Below are 23,902 nucleotides of genomic sequence, written 5' to 3'. Positions count from 1 at the left end.
AAGCAGTTTTCCTGGGGATAGTTAATTCCAAGGGATGAGTTATTGGTTTTGGAATTCTGTATCTTTATGTGGTGAAATCCAACTGAGAATGGTAGTGGGTGAGTTATTTGCCAGATGGCAAAATTTCTCAGGCTACTCAAAGATGATTGTTTATGTGCACTTCCTACTACATACTGCAGGGAAAAAAATCTGTAGAACCTGCAGTTGGCAATCAGCAGTCAAGGAAAAAACTCAGTTGAATTGTCATTTGTCCCTCTAAACAGTCCCTAGTAAAATGAACAGAACCTCTCTGACCTGTCTGTTAGACAAATAAGGGTTGCAATCAATGGAAATTAAATGAATGTAATTTTGGACTGAACATCTATTCCTTAATAAGGCAGAACTACATGGAATAGTGTTGGAATTAAAAATACATAGAAGATCTGATCTATCCTAAGAAAACAAAATCAATGTCAAAATCTAGTTCTTAACTTTATAATTACCAATTATGGTACTGCCTTGCAGAAGAAGAATGAGCCAGCTGTTAAAGCACTAGGCCAGAGCTTCAATAGCTCAAATCACTCTGTGCTTTATCACTGACTCGTGGATTGAAAAAATCAGTGACACAAGTTGCAGGGGGAGACATGAACTTGTCAGTTTTTAAATGGAATTATTTTAAACTTTTCCTCCATTTACTTTTGAGCTTTGTGGAGGATAAAATAGAAGTTCAACACACACAAAAAAAAAAAAAGTTTAGATTGAAAAAATAGGGAAGACAACAAGAAGCAGCAGAAATTGTGTCCGTATCTTGGTACTGGCACCAGATCTGGAAGCATGGGGGACTGCAGTGCAGATACTTAAGTTATCTGTGCAAAGATCAGCTCACACACACAAACAAGGTATTACAGTTGCAGAATACTGTTCTGCTGAGAAATAACAAGAGTAATTGTATATTAATTCTAACTCCCCTATACTTTCTCCTAGACCTAAGCAAGTAAGAAAAACCACACTGTTCTGTGAAATACTGGGTTAGTCTTCAGAGTTTCCCACTATCTTGGGGACATCTCCAGTGTGCTCCCTTCAGCCCTGTACCTCCTTCTGTCCTCCTGAATTCTCCTATGATTCACTGATTCAGTAGATTAAATCCTGCAAGACAGGAATGTTTTATGATTTCTGAAACTATAATTTATTGTGGCCACATTCAGCAACTGTAATAGTAGGTCTGTTATCATTAAATTTCTGGAATTTGTAAATATTTTCAGAATCTGATCTAAATAAACCTTCAAATGGCAGCATGGTAAAATCAGAGCCAAAACATTACTCATTAGTGATGAAATCCATAATAACCTATTGATTTAACTATGATTGCATTGTGTAACATTGAATTTGGAACAAGTTGTTTGTGATGGGAAACTGAGTCAGCCAGAGCTGACTTATAAATTGAGGTGCTTATAAATTGACCTTTTGCCACAGTGAGAACAACCTTTAAGAGAGAGAGAGAGTAGTAGGTTTAATGACAATATAAGTTTAATTGACTGGAATTGAGAGAAAGCTCAGCATGAATATGTAAGATAGAATACAGACAAAATGTTTTTTAAAAACAAACAAATACAAAAACCACACACACACAAAACAGACAGTAAATTTTTTGCATCTAGCAGATTGGGACAAGTCATGAAAACTCAGCAGTTTTCTATGCTACAGCAAGCTTGGTACTACCTATTTTTAAAGATCTCTAAAATACATTTTTTACACAATTAATTTACCAAATGGATGAAGAAAACAGACCTTCTTTTTACTATCTGATTTTAATACCAAATGATTCATCTTGAGGTTTGCAATGATAGGTGAAAAAGAATAATATTTAATGTGTCCTGGAGAGTTTAGAAAAAAGAGAGATGCATCACTAAAGTCTGGAAGACATTACAGAGATACAAGAAAGATACCACCTTACTGTCACTGTTTCTAATTAACAACAACCTAACCATCACTGTTTCTAATTAACAGAGGAAAATATAGCACAAAACAGTACAAATAGCAGATGGTTATAAAATGCCATAAAGAAAACATGAGCAGCATGAGACCTGATTTTTCAATAATTCTAATTGTGCTAAAGACATTGGACAGCAATGCTTTTTCTGTTGGTAGAACTGAAGTGACAAATGATGGAGTGAAAAAGAGGAAAAGTTAGCAAAGTCTTTTTACCAATGAACTTTGTATGCAGTATCTTAACATTTTGGAGATCAGATGAATGTTTTTATTAAGGACCTGGGAAGGCTTTAGAGCAATGTTTCTTACAAGTTTAATATCTCTTGCTATCTTGAATGTTACATTTATATGGGCACTGTGTTTTGCTGTTCTAAGCTTAAAAATAGCAATCATTTGAAATGTTAGAAATTGATTAGTCTCTCTCTTTACATTTATTTAATGTATTCTACGTCTGGTATTCATATAGTAGGAAAAAAAATTACTTTTCAACTCCTGTGACTTTTATAATTTTCACATGTATAAGATCCAAGATTCATATTTTCCAGGCTACATAATAAAATGGAAATACAAACTTTGAGAACACAGTGGAAACAAGATACCAGCTTCTGACACCTTTTCCCCAGTCTGTGATTTATATGACAAGTGTCAATATAAAATAATAGGAAGAATTGTAAGAAACTTTAAGTGATGGAATTGCATGTGTTTGCGAAATCTGTTTTCTATAGCAAAGCTGATAATCTGACTGAATTCTGCTTGGTCAGCTGGTTTTAATAGGTCAATCTAATAGCTATTTTTTGATGGCTGATATTAAAGCAGTTGGTGGTGTCGGTCCTGTTTTGTGTCATGTAAAACATTGTTCTAACACTCCAGATGTTGGAAAAAAATCAAAGGATTGGATGGGTGTGGGGTTGCTCTTGTTTTTGCAGAGGCTTTCATGTCACATTGTTATTAGATCCACAATAGTCTGTTGTCAGAGCAGGTACGTCCATGATCTTATATGCTACATCACTGTTGTGTTTATTGCTCCTGTGCTCAGAAAAGACATTTTAAAATATATTTTATTTCACAGTTAGAATTACTCTGTGATAATTTGATGTGAAGTAGTAAAAGGCAGCTCCTTTTATGGAAGAACTGATTTTTTTGTGTCAGTCTCAAGACATACATTTCCAGCTTTGAATTCCTTGAGGTATAGAAAATAGTTAGTAAAAGATGTTTTGATTTCAGTGATAGCTCCCCAAAGAGATAAAGTGCAAGGTAATGCAAGGCCAGCTATAATATTAAGGGCTTAACTTATTGTTTTTAATCCAATGATCTTAATATATTTATTTCATATCTGTGGTTTGTCACATTTCATAGTAGTGTGCTTTTATTGTTGGACTACTTTCGATTTCTCTCCGTCTCTCTGTAAAAACACATATGGAATTCTTAGTAAAAATTCCTTAACACAAAAATAATTATTAGACATTAAATGCAGTAACGTTTCATGAAAGGATAGCAAAAGTTCTTAAGCAAGTAGTTTTTCTTCTTCTACCCATTAGGGGTGTTTTGTCACGAAAAGTCTGATCAATATTAGACAAATTACAAGAAGAACAGGCTCACATAGATGTGCCATATTCATATGGAAATACAAAGTATTTCTGCAGCTTTCCCAAGTTCCAACATGCTTTTAAATAACTCATTAGAGTTATCCCAACACCACCAGCTGCAAGAACAGAACAGATTTTATTCTTCTTGGTGTGTCTTGAACCGGCTTATCTTTGCCTTTAAAACTGTCAAAATATTTTGACAGATGCAGAATCCAGTTCCAGATGTTTCATCAGTTTATAGAAAAATTACCAAGTTTTTTATTGTCAGAGAAGGTCCATTTCAGTTAAATAATCTTTGCTGCAGTAGATGGAGAAATGTGCTCATTTTTTATTAATTTCAGAGGAAGCTATATTCTGTTTCATATTTACAAGTTCAGGATCTTTTCTAAATCAGAGAAAAAATAACCACTTCCTTTTTTTTATACCACTTCATAAGCATTAATCTAAGCAAACTTCTGTCAATTTGGTTTCTTTCTGCAGTAAGCGACTGTATTCAGGACAGTGCAGTTGCAATTCCAAACAAGAATGGTTGTTTTAAACTGCCTGTTGTCAGGCAATAGAACCTATCAGCAAGAAAACATCATTGAGCCTGAAAGCAATACACCTGGCTGTGTTTCTCTTCCCATACAACATTATTATTTTGCACGTGATTTCTATCCCAGCCACTGTGGAAAGTATATGAAAAAGCTAGTGGAAAGATGCCATAGTTACTGGTGTTATTAAGAGCAAATCACAGATTTATAAAAAGGCAATTGTATATTAGAGTTGAAGAAAAGGAGTATGGATGTTGCAGTACATGTAATGACATCAATAAGAATGTCTTTCAGGCAAGTCATACAATACAAGATCTTCACATGCATAAATTTGTGGGTTTCTTTTATATTCATCATCTGTTTTAAGCAGGAAAAAAAGACTTCAAATCACCTTAAGTAGAAAGAAAAACAGCACAGTCAGTTAAGAGCCAGTCTAACTATCTCATCAATGGCAGTTGCAAACCACAAAGCAAATCAAATCAACTTTTTAAAATGATGAAAGCAGATTATGAACATGATAATTATAATTCTCAAGCATGTACTGGGAAGCAACACCAGGTAAGCAGTAGGACAAATTTATGAGCAGTTTCTCAGTAGTATGTACTATCATTAATATGATTTTAAAAAGCCTGTGAGCCAACATACGTTTTTATTATCTCTGCATATGTAGGTTGTGCTTCCTATTAAAATCACAGCAACCCTAAAAAGTGTCGTGGTAGCACTGTAAAGGCCACCCTTCATGTAGGCATACTTGTGATTTTGTATTTCCCACTCAGAGTATGTTCACTGCTTCCCAGTGAGTATCAATCATGTTACATCTAGAAGGCAATGGTAGAATGTCACAGTTTAAGGAAGTCATTCATTTCTGGTTACCCAAGTACTATTGGTATTTGAGAACCTTAAAAGGTTATACAAAAAATGTATAATAATTATTATTAGGAGTCTGATTATTATTGGAGTCTGTTAGCAGACTGAAGAGAACTCATTTTGAAAAGAGGTGTGTGCATCATATTGTAATGTAATTAAATATTTTCTAAACAAGCTCATTATCATAAGTATATTAACTATACTATAGATTTGGTGTCAATCAGATTTTTCTACCATTTTCTGTATGTTGTAAATTGATGACTGGTGGCATTTTCCATAAAATATAGAAAATTGCCCAAACTAATAAAGTTAATGTTACCCATCAGGTACACCCACTCCCTTGATCTCTTTTCTACACCTTCTAAATGCAGAGAAGTTTGATGGTTTGTACCCCTGCACAGTTATCTGTCTTTCTCTCCAAATGCTACAGTACTGGCCCTATAAAGAGTGGTAACTTTTTTAATGTGCAATATGTTGAGTAGGTGTTTTGCTGAAGTACTAGCATATTAAACAGTCAGCACAGTCCCATTTAAAATAATTAGGATTAATTTTCTCTAGCTCTCATGAAAACAAAAAGAAAATTATTTGTAGGTACCTGTACAGTGCCAGCTTAAGTATGATAGACGAAAGTCATTACAGTTAATTTAATTTAAACAAATATTAGCCAAGACTTTGCCAATGTGACAAGTGGCTTTCTGTTCACTATTTTTGTGAGTTCAAGTCAAAACACATCTTTCTCCTTAGAAAATGCTCAGCACTCCTTAAAATGGATGATACATGTAGTAAGAGCATTTATCATTGTGAAAAACTTTGATCTGAGAAATTTACAGATAGTCTTTGAGAGCCGTGCAAGCCAAATCTTATCCAAACTAAGACAGGTTTTAGAAATGAATGCTGATATTTTTCAGGTATACCTAAGCTATTTATAACAAATGAGATGATTATTTAAGAATTCCATAAAAGAAAAGAATTGTTGAGTTCAGAATTTAATGAAGGTCCATTGAAATAGAAGTATTGAAATAAAGATTGAAGATTTTGATTCTTGTTTAACAGTGATCTATATAGTTCATACATTGTTTTCCTAATGTAATACATTAGGAGTAAAAAAACTTCAGAAACATTTTATGCTTAGTATTAAAAAATAAGTTAGGAAGTAGTTGGAGAATTGAATATATCCATCAATCTTTTAAAACTTCGGAGGTCACTTCTTTCCTTGCCCTTTAAAGTAGGAAAGCCTTCTGAAAAGCTAAGAAAGAGTATGTTGTGGTCAGAGGAGCTGATTAAATAAATATCCATTTACTCTCCCAAGCCATAAGAAAAGAATCCTTGATCTTTTCTGACTCATTAATAAAAACTTCCTGGGCCCTGATTTGACATCTGGCCCCTGATTTTGACAGCTACACAAATCTTAATTTTAAAGGAATAGCAGCAATATTTGGTGCCCATGAGCCCAGATTTGCTGTAGATTTCCAAGTAGCACAAAGTGCAAAACATGAACAAGAAATGACAGTATAAATAGACTAGCTAAAAGCGCAAGCTAGACTAATTAATTAATAAACTGGCAGCTTAAAGTTTGAGATTTCAATTACAAAGATGAGAGAGAAAAGAAATGCTCTCTTTTCCCCATTGTTTGTACTAGAGCAGTTTCCATTCTACCTCAACAACTAAAAATCATTCTTAAATGGAAAAGCTCATCTTCTCATAATTTACATACAGCACTACTGTGTTGTTAAATCTGTTAGACTCCCCAATGCCTATTATTTTTTGTGATTCCCTATCTTTTTACTATAAAGCATATAAAATAGCATCCTTGAAGCTTGATTTTATTTTATTTTTAGCTCTTCTCAGCATTAGGGTTGTTGAGACTGCTGACACTCCCTATGGCTACGTTCCTGGAGAGCAGCCAGCATTAGCAGGGTTCGGTCTTCTCACAGACCACGTCACCCCTTCACCTCCCACCATCCTGTCATTCCTCATTGCAACAACAGAAACAAATCTCCTGTCTCTCACCAACTTCTAGTTTGTCTCCTGATGGTGTTTCTTTTCTGCTGCTCTTGTCTCCTTTCCCGCTGTTTCCTTTATCATTTCCAACTCATTTCTATTCTTCCCTAACTTAATATACTGTTATGTCAGGAGACATGAGTTGGCCTTGTTACTCCTAGTTCTACAAGTATTTCTCCATGTTCAGGTGAGATTTGATTTTTCCCAGAAAAGTTGAAATGCATTGTTAGTCTTCTAATTCAGTAGTCACTGGAGAGACGCTGAGGTGACTATGCAGAGAATTTTCCTTCAGCTTAATCTCTCTTATTGAAATCAGTTCTTGGAGGAAGAATCAATTCTTACTGAGAATGAGGCTTTTATTGATGCACAATGAGATTTTGGGGTGGAAGAAGCAAGGCAGGTATCTGCTGTGAATGATTTATTTATATTCTAGGCTTGATATATATTTGTAAATACAACAAGCCATTTTTGCCTTGGCTGTCTACTTTTGCCATCTGAGCTTGTGATATATGTACTGCATGTGTACATCTAAAATGTGTCATTTCTGCTCGGTAGTCACAGAAGCTGAGTCATTGCACAAAATCCAACAGATGATGCAGCTCCTACAGAAGCAGAAGTTGTTGGGATAATGCTCTTAATTGCTGATCTGTGTGTTGCTTAAACCAGAACTGTCTATTCTGCAGTCCTGCCAAGGAAAGAGGTAGCATCAGTGATGGTATTGTAACTACCACCCTAAAACACACTTGGCAATAATAGAAGTTTATGTTAGAGGATGTATAAATAACTACCGTACGTGTACCATTAGTACACATATTCTTGTGCTCATTGCTTATTTGTTGACATAGACACTTATATATCCTATGTGTTCATTACTATTGCTAAGATCTATGTGCTAAGAGGACAATTTTCAAAGACTGTATCCTGTTCTTGGTATGAGTAGATGTTGGTAAGAAGGCAATAAGGCAGGTGTACCTTTCAAATGTCTGGTGCCATATGTCCAGTGCAGTTCTCTAGCAACACCCCTCCAGGGGAAAAACATTCTGTAACAGAGAGGTTTCATACAAAGAAATCACTCAATGAGCAGAATTTACATTTTGTCTTTTGTGGGAAGAAAAAATTTAAAAAAAAGAGTTTTATGTCTATTTTTCAGTCCTCAGCTGCTGTATAGTACTGACTAATACTCAAGGTCAACAACTTCAGATCCAGGATGTTTATAAGATCTTGTGCCAGTCTTCAGTTCTACTGCTCTTTTAGAGCTATTGATGTTATGATATGACAGCCTTTGTCAGATTTTCTGTGTAAAATATATTTAAAAAAAAAATGTAAATGTGTGTAAAATCTTCCCTCTAGAAGACCTAACCGTGGTGGCAGCTCAAACATTGCTGGGAATCTCAGCAGGCAGGTACAGTATACTGGCCTTTGTGCTGTCATGTGCCTGATATTACTGTCTCTTAGTGCAAGATGAGAGTTTCTAGGCTAGATGAGATGACCCTCAGCAAAGTTGGGGGGGGGGGGGGGCATGGACCCTTCTACTCCCAGTGAAAGAGCCTGCCCTGAACTAGAAGCCAAGCACATGAAGGTGAACTCATTCTGTAGTTTTGCCTTCTTTCATGCTTTCATCCCGTCATGTATAGTCATCTATGATCCATAGTCATTCAGACTCATCTATGCTGTGTGCCTGTGACTGTGGGTCTGAACTTGCACTTTATCACAAGTTAACGTGAGAAAGCAAATTTACTCTTTCACTTGAAGCAAGCTTCAGACCACACTAGGGAGGAAATCCTGTGATGCGAATGGGTTGAGCAATGGCCATCTGATGTTCCCATATCGTGCCCTTGCAGCACCTCCTCCAGAGGTTTCACAGTGCTTTGGAGACAGAAAATTGAAAGAAGCCTTTTTAACATCAAATATTGGAAGTTCTGCATCAAAACAAACAACTTAGTCATCCTTTCTCAGTTTTGTGGGCTTTAAGTACAGTAGAAAACTGTTCTCACTCCCATCATAAGGTCCCATTTTTTTAATGCTGCACAATGCCCTGTACACCTGAAATCAATGTTGTCTTCTGTTGTCTAGCATTTTTCTCTCCTTTTGGAGATAAATATTAATAGCTGTAACCATGGATATTCTTTTTTATCTGACATGGCACAAAAGAAGAAAGCTTCTCCAGATCAAATTGACTATTGACCTTGATGCGTCTTTCTGCAACTACTGTCACCATAATTCCAACACTGTAATTAAATAATATATATGTATATATATTTGAAGCAAGGTAATGTTATTCAAACTCAAGAACAAGAAAAATGAGATAAAAAAATGATAGATTAACTTATTTTTTTTATCTTATGTAGCAAGGGTTAACCAGAAGCCAAAAATGTTACTACAGGGTAAAATCAGTGTTGAAGTAGTGTCAACCCTTGAATTTATTGAAGTGAAAAATCTATTTACTGTGAGAGGAATGATAGTTCTGTTGGGAACGGGAGCCTTAAATGAACAGACGTGAAATGGGAAAATGGTTTGGAAATGAGCATAGGCTTGCACAAGGCCTTACTTTGGTTATTTGTTCTCTACATCCGTCATGTATAGTGATTATGCTTTGTTTAATAACAAAGACAAACTCTATTTTAGCACAGCTGTTCTCTTACTTTCATTTTTCTGCAAATAAAGCCATTTAGCAGGTTTTTTCTTGCTGCCCGCTCTTCTAGTAAGAAGAAATGATTGCCCCCCATACCTTCTCTTTCTTTTCATTCCAAGTCGTAATGATCTCTCCTGGATGCTGAATGGATAAAAGCTGGAACAGAATGTTTTAATGTAACTCTGATTGACCTTTATATTCACCACACTGTCTGGCTTTAATTCTTCTTAGAATTCCATTAACATTTGCTGAATGCATATACAATTATATTTGTATACACAGAAAGCTTTGCTATGAACTCTGGTCTTCAATAGAAATGTAATGTTTTTATGCCAGCCATGAGGATTGCAAATCTCTGATTATGGGATTACATTTTCTGCAATCAGGAGTGTTTTGTGACAGAATATTTTTAGTTTCCTTGTATGTTTTGTCTCTTTGCTCTTCATCTGTGAACATGTTCCTTCTCTAAATTTCCTTCTTCACTGGATTTGCCGCACAAAGAATTTATGAATGGGTGAGACATCCATTCATCTCTTTTAGCTGTGTGCATTCAGGCTCTGTGGCTCTTCTCATCCTTTGTAAGAAGAGATTCATTTTCCACTATTGTGAAAATGGAATTAATTCTTAGATTTATGATTTTTAAGCATTTGTTTTTTGAGAGCATAAGCACATAAAACAGTTGTTATGCAAACCAAGTGCATCTGGCTGAATCTTTTTCTTTGGTCTCCTGTAAAAGGACTTGTTCATAAAGTTCACCCTTTGTTGTTTAGAGACATAACAAAAATTGGGCAGGATTTAATTTTCCAGCAACGTAAACAGTTGTAATTTCAATAATCTTATATTCTTATCCTAAGTTTAAATGGGCAAAAAAAAGGAGAAAGAAATATAGCACTTTGGGAGGAAGGGACTGACAGAGTGTGGAAGCTTGGAACAGGATACTAAGATGTCTGGGTTCAGCCTGTGGCATGTCATTAAGTCATATACTGAATAAATACAGCAGGTTTAGAACTCGTGCATTGGCTGTGATTCATAATTAAGTGTACGGTTTCCTGACACTGTCTCATGAAAGGCATGACAGACCCACAAAGTAATACTGGGAACCTGGAGTGCCTGTGATGTTAGTTGTGGGCTTTGTGTTGCTTTTCTTTTTGAGGTTGTTTGCTTTTTCTGGTAGGAAAATTAAGATGAATTTAGTGCGGAAAGTCAGGAATCTGATAAACGTTGTCAATAGCTGGATAATGGTTCATTACAAGTACAGAAAATAGGAGGAAGTAAAAAACAAACAAACAAATAAAATCACCACCAAAACATATGAATATCTTCTTGTTTCTAGAGGTCTTTTATCGTAAATAAACAAGGTAAAACATGGATACAGCCCAACCAGGATGGCCTTGGAGGTGAAAGAGATCTCTTTCTTCTGTAAATTGTCTCACCAAACTGTACATTTTTAGAGAGCACCTGCATCTTTTTCTTCAGCACTCAAAATCTGCTCCTGTGACATCTTTGGCTTCCAACACAGCAGCTGGCAGTAATTAGGGAACTTGCAGCTCAGACCTGGTTTATACTTAAACTGCCGATGGTCTGCCCTTCTCAGGCAGGGAATTTGCTCAATGATCATAATCACTTCTGAGATTTTGTTTCTGTTTTTTGAACTCTGAATCCTAACTCCAGCCTCAAGCCCACATGGATTCTCAAAATGTTCTTTGTAAACAGAAAGTTTGACCTTTATCCTGACCTCAGTCTTGGCTCACCTGTCACTTCAATACTCTATATAGATGTGCTCTTATCCTCACACTTCCACATTTGACTTCCCTTGGTTTGTGTGTGTTTTTCTGGTGTGCTGGTGCTCATGTGGTTCATTCTTGACCTGTGGTGCCACATCTGCTCTCAGCCACCCCTGCCTGGTGTTTATGTGATGGTAGGTTGATGCCTTCAACTATCAGGTCACCTGGGTGAGAGACAATGAGAGATACTTGGATGTACCTAAAATTTTGATCAGACCCAGTAACTTGTCTTCTTGTGTTTCCATTTCTAAAAGGAAAATATTTTAAAAGGTGGATTTTTTTATTTTATTTTATTATTTTTTTCACTTAGTCCTCACCAAAACAAGTGTTCTAGTGGAAATGGAAATAGAACAAAGAGGCAACTTCTTTGCCAGAAATCTGGTGTGGAGGCAGCAACTGTGACTGCTCTGCAGCACATCCCACATGCTAATTACTGTAATGCAGGTCAAAGTGATGATAGATATTAGGCAAGGTCCAGACAGTATCTAAAAAAACTTTATTTTTCACCATTATTTTTCAATATACATTTTTTTCTGAGTATCTATCATCTTTCCTCATTCTGTTTTTGTTAAGGACTTCTGATGAGTTAGTACATAAGTATCTCAAGAACTAGCGACTGTCTGGTTTTATGTATTTTCAGGTGGGTTATGGCTTGAATGAGTGTGCTGTATAATATCAAGGTAGTTTTTGCTGCTTATGAGGGCAGCTCATGTCAATATCCTTTTTGCTGGGGTTATTAGAATAAACCTGTCACTATTAAATTTTCTGGTCGAACTGCAGCAAATTAAGTATTTTAAAATTACCTCCTAAACAGAACTTTTGACTAAGATTTCCTAGACTTATTTTTCTGAAGAATACCCTTGTGCATATATACATATCTATACATTTTTTTTTCAAGTACCATTATTCAAACATGAATTATTTAAATAGAGAGAAGTTTTAATATTTAAATCATACAGAAGAAAAAATTAATAGGCAGCAGACCTGAAAGATTCAAAACTGTAATAGTGACCTCTAGTGACTATAGATCTAAGCAAGTCTTCCAGAACAAGCTTTGATTTGCTGTAAATCTAGTATATTATAGAAGTTTAGAATGGCATTATATTATTTATGAGAGAGATTTTTGCTTTTCTGCCTTTTTCATGAAATTCATGATTTGTAGCTAAAACTGGTACCTGGTTAAATGTTCGTTTCTTAATAATCCTTGAACATATTTTAATACCTTTATTCTACTGTGAAAGTAATTAAATCTTATTTGAAGCGCATCTGGACTTCTTTGCTGTGTGTTTTCTGGCACATAGAACAGAAAATGAGAATACCCCCAAATGACTTCACACCTCATCTCAAACTCTTTATAAGGGTTTAATTTTACAGAATGTTGTCTCCTGTGATCTTAGTCCTCCGGTAGCTTTTACTGAAAACTTCTCATGTAACTTTTTTTTTTATTATTTTTGGGATAATATTCCTAAAAACACCAAATATTGTCCTTTTAATGTCATCATTAAATCACACTGCTGACACTACATTGGTTTTGAATGATACTGCCTTGAACACAGTGGACACTCAGAGCACCTAATGTTTAGTCGTAGTGTAATCATAGACAACTTTTACGTCTAACACTGGTTGTCAGACATAAACTTAATTTGACTCCCACTATCTATGCACATAGTGTATAGGGTCATTTATTACCTAATCATCTTCTAAGTTTTCTGGTATTCTCCCTTTTGCTTACTGCAAAAGCTTTACTTACTTAATAGTTAGCTGTATATTTCTTTTTACTGATATGCACTGAAAGCAACTTTTTGTTGTTGTTGCTAAATATGCAACTGCTGATCTTGTTTATCACACACCATTTAAACTCCACACTGAACACAGTCATTAATTTCCTCTTTAGCATCTTCGTGTCACAACATTTTTGTTGTAACATTTGTAAAGTATTTTGCAGCAGAAGGTAGTACTGATAGCTGCAAGCATTTAAATCCAAGAATTAGTTGTGGAGATTGCAGAATAGGTTTAGAAAACATTGCATTTAGTAAATTTGGACTTTTTTTTTTTTTCCTTAATCTGACTACTGGCTCCATAGAGTTTAGGATTTTTGCTTCCAGGCTTCTCTTTGAAATTTAATTTCAACACCTCCAAATTTTCAGAAAACAGGATTTGAAGAGTCAGAGCATGAACAAAAATATCAGATATGTTTAACAGATATTCATTATCAATTTATGAATCCTGGCACAACTTCAGTGTTTCTCTTTTATATCTAGCAAACTGCAGCAGAAATAAATAATCATGAGCATGCAGTGATTTCAGATGAGACTTGAGGTACTCAGAAAATTTTTTCAAATACTTCAGCAAGTTTTTTACTATTATTGAGTTCAAAACATGGTTCTCATTAACCTGAGCAGTAGTTTGTTCATTTCTAGAGCTCATAAGGAAAGAATGCACAGACATCTTTGCTGCTCACACAAAATAATATTGAGGGACAGAGGGGGAACTGGGCATGTGGCTGTGTTATAACTGTACACCAAGAAACATTCCAAAAGATCAGGCTAACTTCTAAATGTTCTTGTCACAATGGTTGGAAATAGATCTCCAGATTAATATATATGGCTACAATTGCACTTTTTTTTAGAGTCCTTCTAGACCTTGAAATTAAGGACTGAACTATTCTGCTGATAAAAATTTGATATTACATTTAAATTGTGTGTATATATATATACACATATATATATGGAAGATATATATACATGTTTTACAGAGATGCACAAATAATAGCTGTCTTTAAGCTATGTGAGACCATTGTTCTTAGAATTAATATGGCCCGAAAACGAATAATGACAAGAGAGTTATCAACTGGAGAGCAACCAGAAGAAAATAATGCGAAAAATTAGAGACTTAAGATACACGAACTGCGAGGAAAGCTTCTGAGAATTGGGGGATGTTTAGTCTAAAGAAATGTAAGGGGATAAGTAATTCTGACCTTCAGGCACATAAAGAGATGCTGCAAGATGTGTATAAGATACAAGGAAGAGGCATAAACTGAAAGAAGAAAAAATTAGGTTTGGACACTAAGATAAAATTTTCAGTATTAAGGATAAGTTCTTGGTAAATTAGCATGAAGAGTAAAATATATTGCCTGGCAGACTGACATAGGCAGATCTCCTCCCTAGGCTGTGGCAGGTGTAGAACATGGTCAGCATTACACATTGGCTTTTGCCAATGCAATGTTGTAAATTTCTAGTTCTGAAGTGTCCTGAAATGTTATGTTTAAAAAAAAAAAATATTCACAAGTGGACAGCCTCTCCTTGTCATCTTCAGTGTATCGTACAATCATACCTTTATTTTCATCTCCGTATACAAGGATATGCATATCTGTGCTATTTTGGCACTGATATGCATAGATAATATGTGTTTGCATCCCCTTTGTATTTGGTAATCATCAGCTGCTAAAATATAACCATTTGTCTTAAATTCAATGTTAGGTGGTTGGGAGGTGTGGAGGTGGTTGTTTAGATGCTTTAGATGATTCTTACTGATTTCCTATGTAAAGGAAAACAGTAGAACCAACAAACGAACAAAAAGTCAATCATTTTTCTTGGTTCATGGCAATTCAGCTCAGACTGTATCTCCAGAGTTAGACCTTCTGATACAAGATGAAAACTTCTACTCTGTCCACAGAGTTGAGAATTGGTTGTGTTCTGCGAGTTCATCAGCTGCTACCCCTAATGGGTTTAGGAACTAGGAATATTTGCTAAGGCCTTGACTGTTTGATTTACTGCTCTAAAATGACATTGATTTTTCTGCAGGATGAAATAAGTCAATTGTTAGTGGTTAAAGATAGAATACACTATAAGCAAACGTTATTTGATTCTGAGTTTTCAGAGAGATTTTTAGAGCAAGTCAGTATCAAGAATTAGACTTATGGCTTCAGGACAATATGTATTTTAAACGTTGTTTTTTAATTTTTCAAGGATTAAAGGGAAATTTATATTAACAGGCAACATACAAAACAAAGTATATGAGTCATATTGTGGTCTATAATAATAATAAAACATACCCTTCTTTAGAGCCAAATGGGACTAAATGTCTCTGAAACTACTGACTGAAAAGTCTGATTTAGTCATGCTATAGCAACGTTACACAAGCAGTGTTACAAAAGCAATAACAACTTTGAAAGAGGAAAAGAAATACAAATGCTCTTTAAACCTCTTCTCCACCAAGAGAAGTTGAAGTAAAATATAACCCAAATGGAAGGTCTAAACTTAACATTTGTCATTTTTGGTATAATTCAGTCAGATTTGGAAGATTACATCATCATATATGTACCTCATCCTAGGTCTCTAGAGACAAGAACACAAAGTCTAATATTCAAAGCTCATGAGCTAAGCAGAAAACAGGCAAAGAAAAATAAGATTCTTTGTTTCATTTCTCCTCCTGATATAGAAAGTAGGAAAAGCAACTGAATGTATTACTATAAAACAAAAAAAGTGAATGTTTCATTTAGATAGTATTGAAATGAAATATTTTAGATTTTTTTTCTGTTTCATATAATTCAACTGAATTATACAGGGAGACTAAAATATGACTAGTCAGAAGGAAACAGTGTCAGACCAGCACATAAATAAGTGGAACAAAAGACAGTGAGAAATGTAAGTGAGCAATTTCTAATTGATTTAAAGGAGATGCTACAGGCTACAATATGTGGCCAAAGATTATGATATCTTTGTTCTGTAATTAATGACATAATTTTCTGAGAAAAGATTGCTCTAATTCTGATATAACCTCATGGTGACACCGCTTAGAGGTTGTACGGTTAGGTGTATATACAGCTCCTATTGTGCAGGGTGTTTTGTGGTTTTTGTTTCTTTGCTTTATGTTGTTACATGTGTTATGAATAGATTTATTCCTTATTAACCAGTTTTCTTTTCAGTCGGGAGGAGATAGAGTTTGAAAAATATTTTCAGTGAGTCATTTAGAGTTAATTTCACTGAGAATCTGAACTCCTTTTAACTATTAGCAAATATGCAACATTGCTCCAGGGTTTGTTGTTTCTTTCATGTTTGGTTTGACCAATCTGATATTTTTCTTGTTTGCTGAATAGCAGAATTGTCCTTGATGAGTTTTTCAGGTCTTTCCAATCCCTAGATGTTGAAAACTCCAGAGAATGATTCATGATGATTTCAGTGCCTGGTAGGACAAAAAATTTTATTTATTTACTGGTAGATTCTGTATGTTTACGTCATTGCTAAATGGAGGCCAGATTATTTGGTCAGTCATGCATGAAAAGAGATGGTTGTTTGATTTAATATTTTGGTTAGGGATTATTTTGCAGAGGAAGTTATTTTGATTGCATAGTAAAGTGATTTATATCATGGTCTTTGAGGTTACATAGCAGAATTTACTATCATCAGCAAAGTCTCTTTTTTTTTTTTTTTCCAATTGGAAAATTATAGTAAAATCAAGACTGTATTTTCCAAAAGGTAAATCTTTAACAGAAAGTACACTGCTGCTTTGGAGAAAAGCATATCTGTTTGAACTTTCTTGAATCTATTGAGCATTTAAGATTTTCAAAAGCTTAAATCTCAGTTAGTGAACATAATTTTCAATAGTGCTCAATATCACCCAAACTTTATTGCTGACAAGAATCCTGAAAATTAAGATTATTTGTAGATTTAGTCATGCAGGCTGTGGAGCCCTGCTGTAAGGTGCTGTGTTCTCACCTTCACCCAAAAATGGTGGTGGCTGAGAGTATGTATTTTAGTGGAATAGATTTTGATCGGTATTTTACTCTTATTTGATTTTGATAGCATTTCTGAGATTTGTCTAGGGGAATAAGATTTAGTATTACTGGTTTATGTCCATAATCTTATTATTGCTATCATAAACCATTAATAAAGGCTTTTTTTTTTTTTGAAATTGTACTAGCAAAAAATGTGAGAAAAAAGCTAAAGAAATGAATGAATTGAGTAATTAAAGTGAGTATCTGAGAATAAAATAACTGTATCATTGAGGAAGCCTCAAATAAAATCTTATCAAAAGTTCTATGGACAAAGCAGATATTAACTGACAGTTAGTTCCCAGGCTTTGTTTTTATAACTTTTAACACTAAAACCCATCAAAGATGTAATACAAATCATTAAAGTGTTCCAAGAAGTGGAGTTCCAATTATCTAAATTACAGAAACAAACCTAGCATAAAGCATTTGCCTCTGTCCATGCTTTTTTTTTTTTTTAATAGCATTCCTCAAAAGCACTAGCTACTGTCACTGCTGATAATAGCACTCCTCCCTACCCCCACACACCCTTTTTTCCCCACTTTTTGCCTCTACTCAATCTCTTGAGACAACAGAGCTTTGGGGACAATGCAGTTTGGTGCTGCACACTTGGAAAATTGCACTAGTGGATGTTTATCACTTTTCAATACTATTTACATTATGAATTTAGTAATATAATTCTAAGGGTACATTATAGGTGACAATGATAAGCTTACCAGCTTACAGACTCTGAGGCAGATAATTACACACTGTAAGGCAGAAGCATCTCCTCTTCGAAGAGTGCTGGAGTACCTCTATCATGCAGAGAGGCAAAGAACAAATCCTCCATGTTCAGCATGTCCTACATTTGTGGGTAATTGATACAGGTATATCACTTACTGGTAGAACCTATTTAGAGATCACAACCTCCCTAGACTGGAGTTGAAAAGTACACCATGTTGCTCTCTATTTAAAAAATAATAATATTAATCTTTCTCTAAGGTGACATACAGCTCCTGGTACAAATACTTAGATTGGACTGTGTAGGCAGGATCTGGACTACTAAGAAGATATTGTGCGATGATTATTTCAAACTCTGCTTTGCCTGTCTCCATTAGCTTTTTATTTTTCTGCTGCCTGTTAAAGGAGAGCCAGATCTGAAGGTTATATTCACTTACCCAAATGTCAAGTTCTGTGTGAACAACTCAGCTGACATTTTTCTCTATGCTTGGTAAAGAATGATCCAAATGTCTGACAGTAGTGCTATACCAACTGTATCCCACTACCCATGTTCAGACATGAAAGCTCAATTTGGTCATTGTCTCAGAAAGTTGATAAAGACCTGAAACTGGAAAATGTTAACATAATAGCTTGACATTTTAGTGTTCTTTTTTTCTTTTTTTTTCTTTTTTTTTTTTTTCCTGTTTGGCCTGGATTGGAAGTGATTTCATGGATTTAAACAAAGGGAAATATACTATTTCTGAAAGATTTTAGATAAGTCTGAAAGACTACTGCCACTTCAGCCTTTTCTTGCACACTCATCTTTTAGCACTATATAAAGCCCCCTATTGCCAAGAATTATTGCTTTCAGAAAGTGAGAGGTGATTCTCTCTTTAATGCTCAGAAATTTATGGTGTGTCAGATTTCCAGAATGACATGAGTCAGTAGTATCTGATTATAGAGCTAATCAGCATCCTATTACATTTATATCCAAACACGTAAACTCAAGGCAGAACAGTTGTTAAAACCTATCTTTTATGTGTGTTACTTCAAGTATTTGATGCTTTGGTGAAAGGAAATTTCTTGGCTAGATGCACCATGTTCCAAATATTATCTTAGGCAGACACCAACAAATATCTCCAAATAATATCAGTGGCCTGAAATATGTCAGCTGTCTAGGGAGGCACCTTCAGCTCCCAAGAGATTAATAGGATTTGTGCTGAACTGGAATTGTGCTCTGGATCCAAGCCAGCTCTGTGGGCATGCACTCCAGAAAAAGTCATGTGTGTCAGTCTCTCTTGCTCCAACTGGACTAAATGGTGGGGAACACTGAGCGTCTTAATGACTCACTGGCCTCGGACAATGCTGTTACTGGCTGGAATAATAAATAAAAAGGAGTGCAGAAGACAGGAAGGAGACTCATTTCACATGCGGTGCTTTTAAATATTATCAGGGTGTTTCTCTCTCTATTGCAGAGTATATGCCAGACCAGCACAGTTGACGTGTGGTATTTTGTTTAATAGTATATGGACTGAAACTCTTGCCTAGTTAAGGAGCCCTAGAGATTATGCTTCATTTTCTCCCTTCTGCATGAGACTGTATGCCAATTCTCAATCTGATAACAACCCAAAATATTTAAAATACTTTAAGTTATCTTTTTCACCATTTTCCCCCCAATTTTTTGCAGTTCTTTTAGGTTTACTTGGGTTTGTTTTAAAGAAGAAAGTTTTATCCAAAGCATTGAAAAATATAAATAATTGTCCTGGAAAAATAAGAAGCTGGTAAACAGAAATCAAGACCAAGTGCTGCTTAGCCAAACTCTCATAACAAACTAGGCACTTCCTAGGAGAAGTAGCACAACAACACGTTTCTCACATTCTTTCTCTCTGAGCTTTATTACTCCTTGACATACCTTGAATGTGCTCTCAGCCTTGTGTGTGGATGCTTTCATATTAGAGGTAAAAGTAGAAGCCAATGACTCTCTGCCTGTCACTCACTTACAGACCATGATAAAATATCACATCATCCCTGGCATGTTGTTCTCCTCTGAGATCTTCCCTTCCCTTCCTGAGTGAGGAATAAGGAGCTGCCATTTGCATTTCCATCATTGCTTGTCTTACTCAGGTAGACAAAGCAGCTGGCATCAACTCAAGCTTTTCCGGGCCTTCTTTTTAAATGCTATGACAGCAAGAAAACATTAGAAATATTGTAAATTACAAGCAATACAGAGTCTTATTGGAGAAGAAAAAAGTTGTTAATGTTACTTTGAATGGAACTGGTCTGTGTTGCTGCGATTGCTGTGATGACTGGATGAACTGGAGCTCAGGAACCAATTTATTTTAGAGCTCAGAAAAACAAGTCTCTGTGAGAAAAGTTGTTGAATAGAGATCTGCAGTAAAAAAAAAAAAAAAAAAAAAAGTAGAAATCTTGTGTTTCTCCTATTAACCACTAAAATCCTGTAAACAGGAAACACTTGGAACAGATCTTGACACTGAATTGAAAGCAGAAATGTGGACAAAACAGTTCTAAATTTTGTTGTTGTTGTTTATGTTTTTTTACTGGAAACCTCTAAAGAAAAACATCCTAGCCCTTTTTTCTCCATTTGTTAGGCTCACAAGGGAAATCACATCATCCAAGCCATAGGAAGACATGTATTGCTGGGATATCTGTGAGAGGATATTCAAATCATGACTTTGACAAAACCGGTAGTTTAGCAACCTTTTTTTGACATGATCATATTTTGCTGTTTAAAACCTGCTTGTACATAATTAGATACTCAATTCATATGATTGACAATAGTTATTTGCTTACTTTAAAAAATAAGCAAATAGTTTGACAAGACAAGAAAGGAATGAAACTAATACTTTGTGTCACTGTTCATGAAAAACAGGCTGTAAACATATAAAGTGTTCAGACAGCTAATGTCTATCTGATATATCGACTGAGACTTTTCATTGCAAGTACTATATTTCTGTGCTTCTATTCAGAAATTACCCACATATAATTCAATTTTTGAGTCTTATTTCATCAGTGAATATTTTAAAGATATGTAACCATACCTTTTACATTTCTGGAAGATTGTTTCTAGCAGTTCCTCTGATTTTCCATGTTTGGTATTTCTTGTTCTTTCTTTAATTTTTTGTTCATGTTGTTGAGCGCTGTTTGCAATTTTATGTAACATATATTAACTATAACTATATATATATAATGGTTATTAAATTTATAACTATATATTTACATTTAATATATAGGATACATTTCATGAAGGAAACCCATACGAAATTGAGGGATCAATGCATATGCCTCATCATAGGTTATACGTTGGATATTCTGTTGATCTGAAACATCAACAAGGATCTGGCAGGTATGATGCAGAACTTGGAGAAGATGCATGCCATTTTGGATCAACAGCTTTAGTCTAGGGCTAAAATACGTCAGGGCATCTGAAATGGCAATCAGCACCTATGTTTAGGGCATTAAACTCAGCCTTGGAGTTTTTCTGAAAGGAAAATAGAAGTGCAAAGGTATGCTTCACTGATCATCACAATGTACAGCAACAGCCTTATATTGACTCTTAACTGATATAGGACAACTCCCATCTTGCTCAAGAATTTAAACTACTGAAAAAAAAAAGAAAAAAGAAAAGAAAAAACAAAGCATCAAAACTGTAGTAAGGCCCATTCCTATTGTCCATTCTTTCTTTTCTGCAGATATTTTCACATGTTTATATTAACAGGAATTCATGCCACCATTTTTCTCCAATGTCTTTTGTGGAATTGTATTTTGCCCTCTTTTTTGTATTTTGTGTGCAGCCTTGCATTTTTAAAACCCTTGTTTTGGGCTTGAACTGCAGGTTTGACTCAGCTAGTTAAAATGCCCTGCTTAAAATACAAAGAGTACATGAAAGCACAAGTAGTTAATTAGGTTGCATTTTTATGAGAAAAGTTCAAGGGATGCTTAGCTAAAAGTTTTGTAGACATAAGCAATGGAACAGCACACTTCCTACAGTATGAACAGCCTTTTTTGTACTTATGCTGCTTCAGCACTTTTTGATTAGCTGGTTTAATTTTGCCAACTAAATCTCAACCCTCCAGCTTGCTCTGTAGCCACAGGCAGGATCTGATCTGTAACCTTTTTTTCTGTTCTTTCACTCTAAAACCAGGCAGCTAAAATGCTATTAGAATCTGGTGCCAAAGTCAGGTTACAGAAATTGCTCTCTAATCCACATAATGTTTTAATATACTAGATAAAATAAGAACTAAATGTATTTTCAACAGTTTAGCAGTAATATGCAGTGATACATGTCTGGCGAGTGAGTGTCTCAAAGTTGAAGAGACACCTCCAAGAGAGCTCTTGGGTTTGCTCCCTGCTGAGCTGACATTCTGCTGAGGTTCAGCAGTTTTTGAAGACTCTTCTCATTTCACAGGCATTAGGCTGTGTATGTCATGGTAGGCAATATTCCCTAACAGTTCTGTGTGCTATAGTATTGCACAGGGGATTAAATTTCTTATTTTCATTTCTAAAGGATGCAGGTGAATTGCATCATATAGGTGCTTTCTCTGGTTTGTTATTATTTATATATGGAAAGGTTATTTAATATGAAAGAAGGCTATTTAATAGCAATCTAAAAAAATGTACTATTTTCAGCATGCATAGTATTACAAGTACTTCACTACGGATTTATTTATTTATTTTTTATGCAAAAATAAATAAATATTTCTCAAAATTAGAAAATAAGTTTTCGTTCACCTCATACTGAACTAAATATGACTGGTGTCTAAAATACCTGGACTAAATATTTTAAGTGGGTATATCTTATTTGCTGGCATGTAACACCGTCACTATCTTCACCCTTATAACTAGGACTGGGATTTCTGTACTATGTTATATGATAGTGAAGCCTGATGTTGTGTTTTGCATAAGAATATGTGGATAAGAGAACAAAGTCCCATTGATTTTGAATTGCCTCTGTGATAAAATGGAGAAGTTACAAAAGTTTTTCCTTCAAGAAGGGATATACTTGTCATCATTTTTCACTATAATTGTGCTTGAAAAATTGCTTTTGTGCTTGTTCTATCTACGGTGTTTATAATTAATATCCCATAATGTGTAGGAAACCAAAATACCTTTGCTAACAGCTGGATAGTGTGTACCTGAATTTCTGCCATCTGGTCCTACTGTCTTAGCTAATACAGTGGGCTGAACTTACCATAAACTCAATATTCAACGGAAATTAGAGGAAGTAGCAGAGAGGATGAGTGGAAGAGAGAAGGAAAAAAAAAATACATATAGCAAGAAATGTAATTTTATCATTAGCTATTCATTTAAAATACTATTCCAAATTTCTGTATGTTATGTCACATTCAGTATTAAAAAAAAAAAAAAACTATTTTATTATGCTAATAGATTCAAATATTAATCAATACTCTATCTTTAGTCCTTTGCCCTTTCTACCCTAGTCACTGAAATATGCCAGAACCCTTACCCATACATCCCCACCTCAGCTTTTATCTAACTAACATGTTTCTGTTGCCTAGATACAACTGGAACACGTGAAAGAATGCTACAGAACTGCTGTCAAGATGGCCATTTTATTACAGTGATTTATAAATGGATTATCTGTGAAAATGGCTCAGCCTTTTATGCAAGCACCCTACAGAGGCAGACATAACTCTAATTGGCTGGTCTTGACAACAGGTCTTGCTTTCCTGTAATTTTACAGCAGTAGGCAGATGCTTTACTGCAAATGACAGCAATCTAACCAGGAAGAATTAGACAATTTCTAGTAGTGTTAACCTCTAAGTGTATTCATGCATTTTTTCCTGTTCTTTGTCTCAGATTCCTTTGTGGTATCTGACCACCCGCAACCCAGAACCATATTTTCTTCTGAATTCTCTTTAACAAGAGGGAGCAATGAGGACCAACAAATTGCCAAGGCAGGAAGAAATTGTTGCAACTGAAAACCATGGACCAGATCTTTTCTTTCTGCCTTGCAAAACAAATACTATATTGAAGTGAAAGTTCAGATGGGTCAACATTTGTATTGCAAGCTGTTGCTTGCC

The 23,902-nt window shown here is 35.1% G+C and overlaps 1 protein-coding gene across 3 annotated transcripts in view; it reads left to right on the top strand.

Annotated features, from left to right (window-relative positions):
* Window positions 1-23,902, top strand: part of LOC310879844 (uncharacterized protein) — a 796,982-nt gene that overhangs the window by 601,541 nt on the left and 171,539 nt on the right. The window contains exons 15-16 of one of the 3 annotated variants that reach the window (XM_083794781.1): window positions 8,306-8,357; window positions 21,092-21,204. The exons of 1 other annotated variant lie outside the window; for it this stretch is intronic. The gene's annotated coding sequence lies outside the window, so the exon portion shown is untranslated. Of the gene's footprint in view, window positions 1-963; window positions 3,391-8,305; window positions 8,358-21,091; window positions 21,205-23,902 lie in introns of those variants that run through there. One more of the 3 variants, XR_014571148.1, reaches the window with a different exon arrangement.

The sequence above is a fragment of the Anser anser genome (genome assembly GCF_964211835.1).
Source record: "Anser anser genome assembly, chromosome: 11".
Taxonomy (NCBI): Eukaryota; Metazoa; Chordata; class Aves; order Anseriformes; family Anatidae; genus Anser; species Anser anser.
The sequence above is the reverse complement of the archived record's forward strand: the minus strand, read 5'-3'. Positions and strand labels throughout refer to the sequence as shown.